At 38.6% G+C, this 13,136-nt stretch overlaps 1 protein-coding gene across 1 annotated transcript in view; it reads left to right on the top strand.

Moving 5' to 3' along the window:
• Positions 1-736: 736 nt before the first annotated feature.
• The window catches only part of b3gat1b (beta-1,3-glucuronyltransferase 1 (glucuronosyltransferase P) b), a 29,417-nt gene continuing 17,017 nt past the window's right edge, over positions 737-13,136 (top strand). Inside the window, exon 1 of the mRNA XM_071461288.1 lies at positions 737-971. The gene's annotated coding sequence lies outside the window, so the exon portion shown is untranslated. The remainder of the gene's footprint in view (positions 972-13,136) is intronic.

Genomic DNA, 13,136 nt, shown 5'->3' with positions numbered 1-13,136 from the left:
ATTTTCATATTTTTTTATAATTACTGAGGCGTCACATGATGCGTAGCCACAATCCATTATTTAGTAAAGGTTAGGCTCGAGTTTGGTGTATTACCCACAGTAGCTTAGCATTTCTTCTAAATGTCACACCTCTCAAAAGGAGGAAAAGTAGCACTTACTTGTTCCTCAGAGGTGATCTGTCAGTGTCAAAAATTGTAATAACGTCCCACGTGTTTGGTGGGTAATTTTGTGCTTGTTTAAATCAGGGCATGAATGCAGTGAGATCTTGATCCTTTTTCCAGAATCTATGTGTCTCTCTTAGACACACACAAACAGTACACAACTGATGACATGACACTTCATCTCCATATCTTTTCTTCTCATCCTTGTAGGCTGTCAGTCCCTCTGTAGTACATGCCAGTAGCTGCTTGTTTCAGAGAGGATGGGGGTTGGTCCTGTCGAGACTCCCTCCCATATAAATACACTCACAGATGTCTTGCTTCAAGCCGTGTCTGCCTCTCTCTCTCTCACACACACACACACACACTCCTGCTGGAGTCAAACGATTAGTACTAACAGCGAGGAAAAGGAAGTTGAGGGTTATTCATTTGGTGCAGGGGGAGACATGCAGGAGCAGCAAAAAGGTGACGAGAAATAAGAGAGAGAGAGAAAGAGTGACAGAGAGGAGCGGAGGGAGGAGAGTAGGATAGAAGGAGGGAGGGTTTAGTGCCAAATAAGCTGCCCCCTCTTCTCCCACATCTCAGTCTGTGAGCACTGGAGCACAGCGTGAGCTCTGGAGCACATTCCCGACATGTACACCTGTAAGCCCTATTCATTCATTCAGAGATGCAGCATTCATGTATGAATGGCAATGACACACCGGTGAGACGTTAATGGCAGCAAAGAGTATTTTAGATCTGTCTTGATGAGATCACTTGGACTCGAGGCAGAAGCAGCGGAGGAGAAGGCGACATGCACAGTCTACAATTAAGGTCTGAACCTTTTCTCTTCTTTCTCGCAGCCTTTTGAAATATGCAGGAGCGACAGACACGGCACATATTCTCACTGTTTATGGAGGATCTTTTCTTGCATGGCTGGGTGTAAATTCACACTGTAGTGCATGTTGAATGAGAGAAGCTACTACAGAGATGAGTTTGTCAAACCCTCTGGTGTCGATGTGACTCAACTACAGAGAACTTTCATGCTGGTAAAAGTGGTTTACAGAAGACTAGAGGATCATGGGTACTTCAGATCATAGTGCAGCTATGTTGAGGATCTTCGTTCATTTCTTTGTTGTTTGTTGTTTCATGCAAGAAATCTGGTCTGGTTTGTGAAATGATTATCTGGTTGAAAAGAGAGATACCTCAACATGGTCCATGTGTAATGTCGCTGTCAATCCTTCGTTTGTTGAGCCTGTCATCCTTGGCTCTGCTCAGCACCACTGAGATGTAAATCTTTTAATAAGACTTTGGATGATTTTCAAGAGGTCTTTCTGGCATCTTGCAACCAACTTGTATGGAGATTTTAAAAAACTGACACTAATGAAGAAGCAGTTTAATAGATACAATTCATCAGTAAAAGTGATTGAGATAGAATAGAAGAGCAGGAAATCTGTAGGAAATTTGTCTCCATTAAAAACAAGAGAAAAACAACAAACAAAAAAAGAAAACATTGACATATCACACATCTCCCAACACTAGGATGTTCTAGTGATGTTGTTTCAGCCTCACAAACTGTAAAGCAGATAAGTATAATGTAAGTGTTATTTATACAAAACAGTTGCAAGTCATTTGCAGACACAAATACTACTGAACTACTGGCTTTACAAAATCTGGCGAGAGTGACATATTACACACACTTTGCAGTTTTGTAAATGGACATTTGCATCATCAACACTGATTCAAACCATAACAGCTCTATGGATTTGGTTGTTTTGAATGTTTTCTTTGGTTTTCAAATATGAATCCAATCTAATATCTTTGCTATGGACTGTAGTATTATCACAGAAATTCTATGGTTTTACTTTTTACTCTTCTTTAAATGGTTCTTGAGTCTCACTTTTCACTTGTAACATGACACATTGAATTATGAATATGGCGTAACAAAGTAAAAACCTAGTGTGTGGCTGGACTGCATCCCGTCTGCATCCTGCCTAGTGTCAGCCAGTTTCAGCATCTGTTTGCTTCTCTCCTCCTCTCTGTGCTCATATATACAATATTTTAATTCAGTCAAATTCCCAATAAAACAGTTTTCATTTGCATTTTTTCAGTTTCTGATGCCAGATAACGGAACAAGTATGAAATTGTGACTGAAACACAGAAAGTTGCTAAGATTTGTTGTGCTTTGTGACAAATAAGTCGGTAAAGGGGTTTAAAAAGTCAGTAAATCTACAAATGCGATCAGTTGGCATCACTGTTTGTTCCTGCCAAATCATTTTGAAAGAGCATCGACCAACGGGAAAACTCCAACATTCATCCAACTGGTGGTGTGACTTGATCACTCAGTCAGTCAGCGACAGACCCGTTCACAGGGCTGGTCCTGCTGTTGTGTTCCAGCCAAAAAGAACACTCAAACTACTTTTTGTTGCTGGTTTGTTAATTAGAAAGTTTTTTATACTTTAGCAGTTTAGAAAGTTAGCAGATTTGTGTGCAACATATTAAAGGTAAAACAAACTTTTGTTGATTCCCAGTGATGAACATGAACCTGTGCTGCAGACTTCAAAATTAGTCACATTACAAATATTTAATGTAGTCTGAACTTTTACATGTGCACTTCATGTACTGCGCTGTTTATCAACTAACTGCTCACAAATGCTTCTTGTTGAAATAGTTTGATGTAGACAGAAGACAGAAGAAGGTTTGGAAACTCATCAGAGGGCTATTTCATGGAGAATCTGAAATCCTTCCCAACAATTTTGATTCTGCATCAGTTCCTGAGGAAACCAAATCAAATGCAAGTACAACTTGGAAGGATAATAAAGAGAAAATCGTTACACTTTGATCGAGCTTTGTGCCCTTTCCATTTTTTATCTGCATACTCCGCTGTGCTCTTGATGTACATTACAAAAAAGTGCCTCTGAGTCAGATTGTTTGAGGTTGTTTTTGCCCACTTGAAAGCTGGTTAAGATCAGAGGCACATTTTCACTTCAAGTGGAGGGAATGCTACATGAGCAGATCAATACACAGAGTGGGTCCTCGCCAAACCAGCACTATCATCCCATAGAGCAGGATGCTGACTCCTCTGAAGTTCCCACTGAACTGTAATCTTTCATGCTAGATCTACAATACAGGATGTCTAGACTATAGCCTCACAGGAACAATGTCAGTGCTAACCGAGCAAAAACTGAATGACAGGTAGATTTTAAATTTATTTTTAGTATCCAGTCCAAGAGAAGCTGTGGCTGTGTAGTGGTTGCAGATGTCCTGTAATGATGTGTTTGCTCTTTCCCGTCCTATGCGCTGTTAGGCAAAGTACTCAGACTATTCAATGGGGGTACGCTGCAGTTGAATGGTGCCTGGTAATAGTGAGTTAACAGGATATACCTGTGAGGGTCACCTTTGTGGTTTTAAGTGAAATTCCTCACTAAGATGAATTGTCACTCATACTCCCCTCAGGATGAAGTGTGACTTCTGATTTTTCATCTGATGCCATCATCAGGTCAAGTTTAATTTATACAGTACTTGGGTTTATGATCAAACACCTGCAAAACTAATGACATTCACATCAGCTGTGCTTTCTGTTCAAATATTAGCATGCTAAATTAAACTAATGGTAAATAATATACTTGCATAGCAACAGCATGTTAATGTTATCATTGTGAGTTATGTGTTATGTTAGCATACTAATGTTAGCATTTAGTATTTCGGCTCTCAGCAGATGTACAAATTAAAGCCATTCAGTGACTTACAATTTTAGCAATAGATCTGTGATTTTGAACAATTTCCCAGAAAATCACCACGTGGCCATTGTAGCAACTTGCTGGATAATGTCTGGGAAAAATTTTAGTTCATCTTTTTTGCCAAATGATGCTGTGACGAAGAGCGCTTCATCACCTGACGTTGTAAATATGGCACCGTGCACTTTTGACTGTTAGGGTTATGGAAACATATGCACCTCAATAATTGCACAAGCACTTTAATAGGAGCAACAGTACTTTATTGAAGATTTGCACAATACATTTGATAGTATTGCATTTTGCACATTGGTATAGCTAGACTTTGCACTATTGATGATTGGAATATTTGTCTACATGGTTATTGTCCTTTTTAATTGTGATTGGATGGCGGGTGCTGTGTAGGCTACGCAGCTCCACCTGGAAAAGAGGGACATGGGAGTAAATGTGCAGCCATGTGTTAAGGAATAAGACAATGAGCTTAGAGTTGAGCCAAAAGAATGTAATGGTTGATGTAATGTGTAGTATGTGCAATAAGTGTAAGAAGGTGCAATGAGGGAGCATAAGTGGGTTAACTACTCACCAGTCTCTTTGTCTGCAGGGTGTTCGGGCAAAAGGCTTCCCCAGACAACGGACCCCATGTTTTATAGTTCTGGGGTAAACCAAGTGTAAATTGGTGTGGGGTGATTTAGAGATGTGTATTTTATGGTAGTAGATGTAATGTGGGGTTTTGTTTCGTTTGGTAGCGAGGAGGTGAATGTGTGTATGGGGGTGTGAGGATATGTATGTGTGTGTGTGTGTGTGTGTGTGTGTGTGTGTGTGTGTGGTTGTAAGAAAAGAAAGGTGTGTTAATATGTGAGCAGGCACTGGATCCCTGTGAGTGGAGTCTCCTGAGGTTATTAGCCAATACACAGTATAAAAAGGCACCATTTTAACAACTTGTGTGTTGCTGGTCTGATGCTGGGTGATGCTTGCTCCTGAAGAGGGATGAATAAAAGGCCTCATCTGTTACACCTGCTCAACCTGCCTGTGAGTCTTTTTTTTTTTTGCTGTATCGTCCGACCGTAATTGTGGTCCATCTTACAGATGCTGCATTTTTTTTTTTTTTCCAAAGCCTTCTGCATTGGGCCCCTTGCTGTGTCGCCAGTCTCCTTCAAATGAATGAGAGCGCTGCATTATTTCACAAGGCTGAAGTTGTTCTGAACTCACCTCATGTCAAAGGACTTTTGTCTGGCACCACAAACTACTTTGCAGCTTGAAAGGCAGAGTTTTATTCTTATTACTTACTAATAATTCTTACTATTATTATTTTAGGTCACTGAAAGAGTTTAAATTGATTTATCTGATGATTGTAATGAAATTATTACTTGTAACTTGTGTTTGTCACACTGAGTCTCAAAAATCAGGGTTTAAAATTTAGAGAGTGATGACTGACACTGTAGCTTTAACCATCTAATTGTCACATACTTACAATTTAGTCTAAGTGCACAGATTTCTTGTGTTCTGCTGAGAGTGAAACATCATTCACACTGTAGTTAGAAGGAAGATTTACACCAAATCTGGAAAATCTGCCCACTTAACATAAATGTATTTTATATGTTAGCAGCTGTTGTCCTCTCATCAAATGACTCTCACCATTCTCCTAATTATTGTAACATCACACTGGAATTTGTGCTGCATTTTTCCCCCTGTATGGAAACAAATTTGTCCAGCCAGTCTGAGGCTCAGTTTTACCAAACACCAAGGAGATACAGATCCATTATGTGAATGTGAATGAATGTGGTATGAGTGAGGAGTGACTTTAACGTACATGTACTCTGAGGCAGGAAGTTACCATGATGCCATCACTGCAGCAGGAGTGTGCAGTGGGTGTGCAGACAAAGAAAAGGGTCATTTTCACAGTGGAAATCTTGAGAGCATATGTTGATTGGCTCGCCATGACTAATGTGATCGCACATGTCCTGGTCAATGATGCCAATTAAGACGGTTGAAATCAGCAACACATTTCACAGCATGTGTATTTTCACATATCCTCATAAAACAAAAGCACACCATAAGTTATAGTAATAATGATCTTCATTTGTATAGAAACAGTTACAAAGAACTTCACAATAATAACAAAGAGCAAAAATAATAAAATCAAATCATTTCTGGCATACTGAATTTTTGAGATCCTCAAGCAGGGACCTCCACAGCTCAGGACCAAGAGGGGCAAAGACCCTTTAGTGACAAGTTGAGATTTAGGAACGATTAGTCAAGCCCCACTAGAGGAGCAGCAATCAGGCGAATGGGAACTTAGGAAATCATACAGAACCAGGAACCTGAAGTTTTTAAACAAAACAAACAGAAAAATATTTAAATCATTTTTAAAACTGACAGGTAGGGCAGCAAGGATTGTTGTGATGTGGCCGCTTTTCTGTGTGTGTATTAAAAGCCTGGCAGCAGCGTTTTGTATGAGCTGTGGTCTTTGGATGTTCCCCCTGCTGATACCAGAATAAAGGACATTGCAAAAGTCCAGTTTGCAGGAGATGACCTTTTCTGGATCTGCAGATGAAAGGAACGACTTGATCTTTGTAAAATAAATCAATTGTATAAAGCAGGATTTCACAACTTTGGTCATATGACAGTTAAAGGACAAAGACCCAGGATAGACCCCTTTGGGACCCCATAAAAAAGAGGAACCCAAGAGAAGGAGGTACCTCGAGGCACAACAAGGAAAGACCTGTGAGATAGATAATCTAGAGATAGATAGATAATCACTGATGCCAACACACTTTTTCAGGCACCTGATGAGGAAATTGTGGTCACTTGTGTCAAAGGCTGAGCTGAGGTGAAGTAGAACTAAAATGAAGCACAGGTCTGCATCTGCGGCAAGAAAGAGGACACTGAACCTTCACCAGAGCAGTGTCAGTGCAGCGCAGAGCAAAAAGCAGAAAAAAGCTTTTCCAAAATGTTTTAATTGTTTATAAAAGAAATCAGTTTTATCAAGACCTTATATGTAAATGGCAGTGTAGAGATGGGTATAAAATTCTTGTTTAAGAGAGGGTGAAGGGTGGCATGTTTAAAATTGGTGGGGAAAGCAGCAGTAGACTGTTAACAATGGCGAAAGTGGAGTCAAATGTCTGAAACACGGCTTTTAAAAACCAAGTGGAACTGCGGTCTGAAGGGCAGCTGGATGATTTTGAAAATGAAACAGTGCATTCCAGGGTTGACAGAGAAATTTCACTAAAGAGAGTCAGTGCTGGAGATGGACAGGAGTCAACATCAAGCTCTGTGAATTCTGTTTTTCACATCTCTCTTGGGAGGATTCAACTTGCCGGCTGGGAACCAATCATCAGTTCATGTTTTTAAAGAGAACTCTGGGATTGTGGCCATGTTCAGCAATCAGCTGTGAAAACTCAGTCTCTTTCTTGTTTGATTGCACACTGAAAAGAGGACATCAGATTTTTAAGAAGGGATCATTATGTTTTTCCATCTTCAATTTCAGCTCTGCTTTCCTGCGTTCTCTTTTCAAATTCCTGCTCTACAGTGTCTACAATGTTCAAAGGTACTAAAAAAGTGTTTGAGGCATTAATAGCTGAACAGAAACAAGGAACAGAGAGTGAATTCAGGGGGCGGGAGTAAATCAGAGTAGGGGGTTTAAGGTCAGGAGAGACGAACAGCACCAGAGGAGCACTCCTTTGTGATCAGAGACGGCAAAATCAAGACATCCTCCACACAAACACCACAGGAGCGCACAAGGTCAAATACATTGCCCCTCATAATGCTTGACGTATTGAGTTAGAGTAAAAGAGTATAAAAGTTTGATGAAATCAGAGGCGGAAGAGGGACAACAAACATGAATATCAAAATCACAAAAAATAAGAACTCCGTCATATTGGAGGATAATAACTGATAAAAGTAAGTGTAGAAAGAAGAAAAACAGCCGAGGGAGACTGAAGAACAACTAAAATGATTTCTGTTTTACTACACCTTCGCTTATCAGGAGGCATCCAGGACTCCTGGTAGATGCAACATTTATTAGTAAATAATCTAACATTGAATAAACAGAAAAGCGCTGGTGTGGCTTTAATTGTGATGAGATTATCTCTGGTTGGACTGTGAGTACATTTTGATATTTCAGTGATCCTAACAGGATTGAAAGAATTGGTGAGAGAGATAAAACCTGCAGCAGCAGCAGCAGCAGCAGGACCCATGTACACAGTCAAGGACTATACAGGATTGTGAAGTCCAGACTCCAGATGCTGGGCACAGTTAGTTATGTCTAAAAGCAATAAAATTAGAAATGAGTTTTGCTGTTCATCCCCAGTTAGAAACACTTGGTCCAAAGGACTCTCAATTATTAACAAAACCAAGCCCAGTAGCAGCAGTAAAATGCGTCCAACAGTGCAGACAAGCCTATCACAGGTCACTTGCTGATCATTATCTGAGTTTTGCACTAGTTTATTCAGACATACAACTTTTACACAACCTTCCATAACTACTCTGTTCACTTTAGTGTAGATCTCTCACTGATAGAAACTGATTGTTATCAACCTTATAATCTGCAAATGGGAATTAATCTGCAAGAGAAGAAAAATGTGGAAGAAGAAAATATACATATAAAAAATGCAGATGGCTGGGTCAAAAATATAATCTTATCAGTCTGTTGCTTAAAGCTTTCATACAGTCTAAAGGTAGATGTCCGTGTCTTTTTTGATTCTAAAGCAGATACAGTGAAAGTATCAAAGCCTCAGTCCACAGAGAAATACTCACCTGTATTTAGACACTGAGCCTTAAAACTTAAACGATTTCTGTAACTTTGTGATGTCACAACAAAGCGGTCACTGCCCTCAGCCACGCCCCAAGCCCCACCCATCTGGACCCACCATCCAACCTTGCAGGATTTTGTCCCTCTGAATGTTTACCTGAACTCTGTTATATTTTTATTGGATTACTTAGAAAACAGTCTGATTGGCTCACCCACCTGTTCTTACTAGAAGAGATGTAAAACTACATTGAGATGGTTTTTGGTTCTTAAAACCACAAATATATCTTCCTATGGATATCAACACTTCAAATAAAATGGAGGGAAAGTGTAAAATATGGCACCTTTAAACTGGACTTGATTATATTTCATGTCTCACCACTACCTGTAGCAGCACCTGCATCTCACCAATGCAGCCCCTTAATGAAGGGGTGTTTTCAGTCTGAACTAGACTTGTCAGTCTTGTTTCACAATTTTTGATTCACAATGTTGTTGTTTTTGGGCCCAGCATGACCACTTATTAGACACACATCAGCACCCACAATGAATGTCTTTCTGTCTCTATACTGCTCTATCTTATATCTATTCTAGGATGTCAAATCCATTTGAGAGGGATGGACAAACACACTCCTGATGTAAAGCATCTCATGACTCAATGTTGCAAGAAAAACAAAAGCAACAAAGTGATCACTGACTCTGAGTGGGCTGAGCCCCCTCCTCGCTCCTCCATCAGTACCAGTGGGCCTGAGCCTCAGACTGGGGAGGACAGAGAGAGAAAGAGCAGCAGTCTGTGTTTCCTCAACTAAATGAGCCTTTCTGGTGACGAATGAACTATTTAAAATTTACTGCACTATTTTTAAAGTTTCTCCCCCCTGGGGCAAACATTGACAACAACTGAGAAGCTAGTAAACAAGTTTGTGTATGTGCATCGTGTATGTGTGTGTTTTTGTAAAGAGGACGCTGAGTACAGAATAATATGGTTGTACATACTCTAATGGAAGCTGCTCTGGCTCTGTGTTTTAACTGAGTCAAAGTCATGCATTCACTTCGTTCCTGATTGTGATTGCTTATTTGTCATATATGTGGCTGTGATTGTTTTGAATGTATTTTTACGTTACGGGGTGGGGGGTGGGGGTGGGGGGTGGGGGGGGGGGGGGGTGTACAATACTTCCAATCAATAAAATGTGATTTGTGCTAATTTATTCAGATTCAACAAGAGAGTTATGCGTACATAAATACATAAATTTCTCCTATATTTTCACATTAGATTTTCCATTTAAATCTATATTTTATATTAATCACATCAGTCGCTTTCTCTTTCCTTTCTTGGTGAGATAAGGACAAAAACAGGTGTGACATGAAGGATACATTGGATATAATGGACAGACATGACAACAAAAACAAAATAAGTTATAGAGATTTATCTAAAAATGACAAGAATATGATATGTACGGTATGAGTGTAATATGTGTGCGTGTGTGTATGTTTGTGTGTGTGTATACATGTTTTGATGTTTGTATGTGAGATGATCATATGCATCTGTGTTGTGTGATCGTGGGTGGACTAGATCGTGGTGACATGCAGGGGGAGAGGGTGAAAAAGAAAGCATAGTGATAATTAATGATGTAAACCAGATATAATTGTGGGAAGAATTTAGTAATAATAATAAAAATTAATTATAATTCATATTAATTACACTGTTGAGGAGAGCAACAGGATCAGTCATTTTTCAAGTTAAAACAAAATCTCTCAAAAATAAACTGTGTCCTAACTTATATCATATGAGACAGACAGTTTTTACATGATTTTTAAATCTCCTGTGTGTGGATATGGCCACGTTTTCTTCCAAATGTGGAGACAGGAACATTATGATGTCACTTCAAGGCAAACTAAGAAGCTGCTCCATTAGTCGTAATTACTTGAACGCAGAATCGTTGTTTCTCCCTTTGATCGTGAGAATAATTGGATTAAACTAATTACATGCCCAGCAGAATATTGCACTTGTGCTCAGCAGTCATGTATACACTGTGATTTTTGATGGGGCTGATTGCCATTTGCCTCTGGCTTCTGATTTATATTCTGTCTTAAGAATGCAGCAGTTGCAACATGGTCGTATAAGCATCTTAACATAATTATTACTTTGATTGTGGTCATATTTTGTGAATTGATACTGCGATAAGACATGAATTTTGATGAATGTTGATTGCCTCAAGGGAAACAAGCAAATAATTATTTACTCCATCGACAAATCCAGTATGCAAAATGGCAAGAAAACGGGAATATTAACTGAGGGAGTTGCTCAATGAAATTATTGTCAGCTCAAATGGCATGCAGTAATAAGATTATAATGTGCCCACAACCAAAGCCAGTGAATGAGAATGAGATCAGACAGTGGTGATTTTTCAGTTTATACTGCTTCATTTTCTGTTTCTGAACATTTATTATAGTTGCAGTGTATAAGTGATGTGAATAAAGTTCAAATCATTATAATGCACTGATTCAGTCTCAAGTGTTTAGGAATATTACTGACAAACTGTAAGTCTCAAGATGGAAAATTGTGAGGCACAAAAGTATAAATTTAACATTTAGATGACACCATGAAAGTAGATTTTATTACAGTGACATAGGAGTCCTGATGCATGGAGAGAGTTGAAGCAGTTCAGTGTGATATGGTTCTCACCTGCTTATGATGCTTATGAGTTCAAAAACAAAAAAAATGAACGGGACTTGAGTTGACCATCACATCATGACTGCTTAGTTTACTTCTGTTTGCTGAGGAGAACTTCTCAAAACACACATTTCACTTCATTCAAATTGTGATATAAGTCACCGAAAGATAATGTTTTTAATTAAGACAGTACATCAAGCCACAATATGTAGGAACGAGAGAATATATACACAAAGTGACCAATACAGATACACATTCTGTCATTTTCATCTCTTTCTTCTGTTAGTTTCAAGTTTGAGATGTGATGCGAAAACCCGTCCTGTTCTGTTGAACTACGTCAACACATTAATGCAAAAATAGATGTCAGGTAAATCCATCACCAATATAACATATGTAAATTATGTAATAGTATTTTTATTGGCTCATGTGAATCCTCATAAAATTAATATAATGCCTTTGTGGCATTAACACATATATTTCACTTTTTATTTTATTTTATTTTTTTGAATAACTGAGCTGATGTGTGTAATATTTAACTAAATTAAAGCCTGGAGTCTACAGGGCTTTGTTGCTCAAAATATGCTTTTCCAAATGGATTTGGAGTATTTGCTTTTAAAATCTCCTGGCTTGTTGTGTTTGTCAGTGTCCAGCTGACACACAGGCTGATGGCTGACATTCCCGGAGGAGGGGGCCGGCAGTAAGCTTGATTAAATACAATAACAGTGACACGATTCCTTTTCAATAAGAGCTGAATTGCATGAAATCCCACTAATGTGTTTGCATGTAAACATGATCACTGAGCCTAGTTTTTATTGCTTCAGGTCTGTTTATTTCACACATATGAGTTTAAAGTGAGACTGTGTAAGTTTTGCTAAACAGCAGCCACAGTGGCTACAGCTGACATTTTATGGAATAATGCTAGCATTTAGCCAAATGCTAAGCTAGTTTAACAGTAATACAAATAGAAGAGAGTCATAAATTAAAACAAACTGATGCAGCATTGTCCATTATGTAACAATATTTACATAAAGTTTGCTAACAATAGCCAAGATTAACCACAATTAGCTACAGGCCATACCTGACTTTAGTATACTGAAGACAGCAAAGTTGTTTCATTGCTTTTTTAAATTTTTTTTATTTTTTTTATCTTTTTATTATTATTATTATTATTTATTTAAGCCTTGAAAATCATTGAGGTTTCCCTCATTTGCAATGATGTGGAGATACACATAAAATACACAAGTCAAAAGAGGACAGTACTTAGTGAAAGCATTTACACACTAAGTACTAATTATGTATTCAACTTTTCATTTTTAAGAGGACGAATGTGTTATTACTCCAAAAAGTCACATATTTTTGCCTCATTATGCCAACATCAAACAGTAACTGCTCCTAGCTCTCACTCCTATGAGCTTTAAAAATGCAGTGGTCAGTGATGTTTATCAGGTGATTATATTGTACATGGTCCCAGAGTTTGTGTTTGTCTCAAGCCAATATACACACAAGAAGCTTCTAATTACAAATGCAAAGTGGGCTGTAAGTGGGAACATTTTCCCTGTTGGAGCTGTGAAATGTGTTGTTGGCACGGTGGTATCTGGTACTCATTAACACTTTCACTGAAATGACTTCACACCGTCCGTACTTGTAACCATCTTCACAGCAAAAAGCTGTAATGGCATACGCCCACATATTAGATTATTTAACTATCTCTCACTTTTCTTCAAACTATTTCTGAAGAAGACATTCCCTAAAATCTACTCATCATGTTTTAGTCATAGACGTTACTCTTTCAAACAAACTTTGCCTTTGCTCTCCCCATATTTTATCCATAACCCAGGATATTTACTTGT

The sequence above is a fragment of the Trachinotus anak genome, unplaced genomic scaffold (assembly GCF_046630095.1).
Source record: "Trachinotus anak isolate AG129_WGS33_773 ecotype Australia unplaced genomic scaffold, CSIRO_AGI_Tana_v1 ptg000024l, whole genome shotgun sequence".
Lineage (NCBI taxonomy): Eukaryota > Metazoa > Chordata > Actinopteri > Carangiformes > Carangidae > Trachinotus > Trachinotus anak.
Note: the sequence above shows the minus strand (reverse complement) of the source record. Positions and strands in the feature narration are given on the sequence as shown.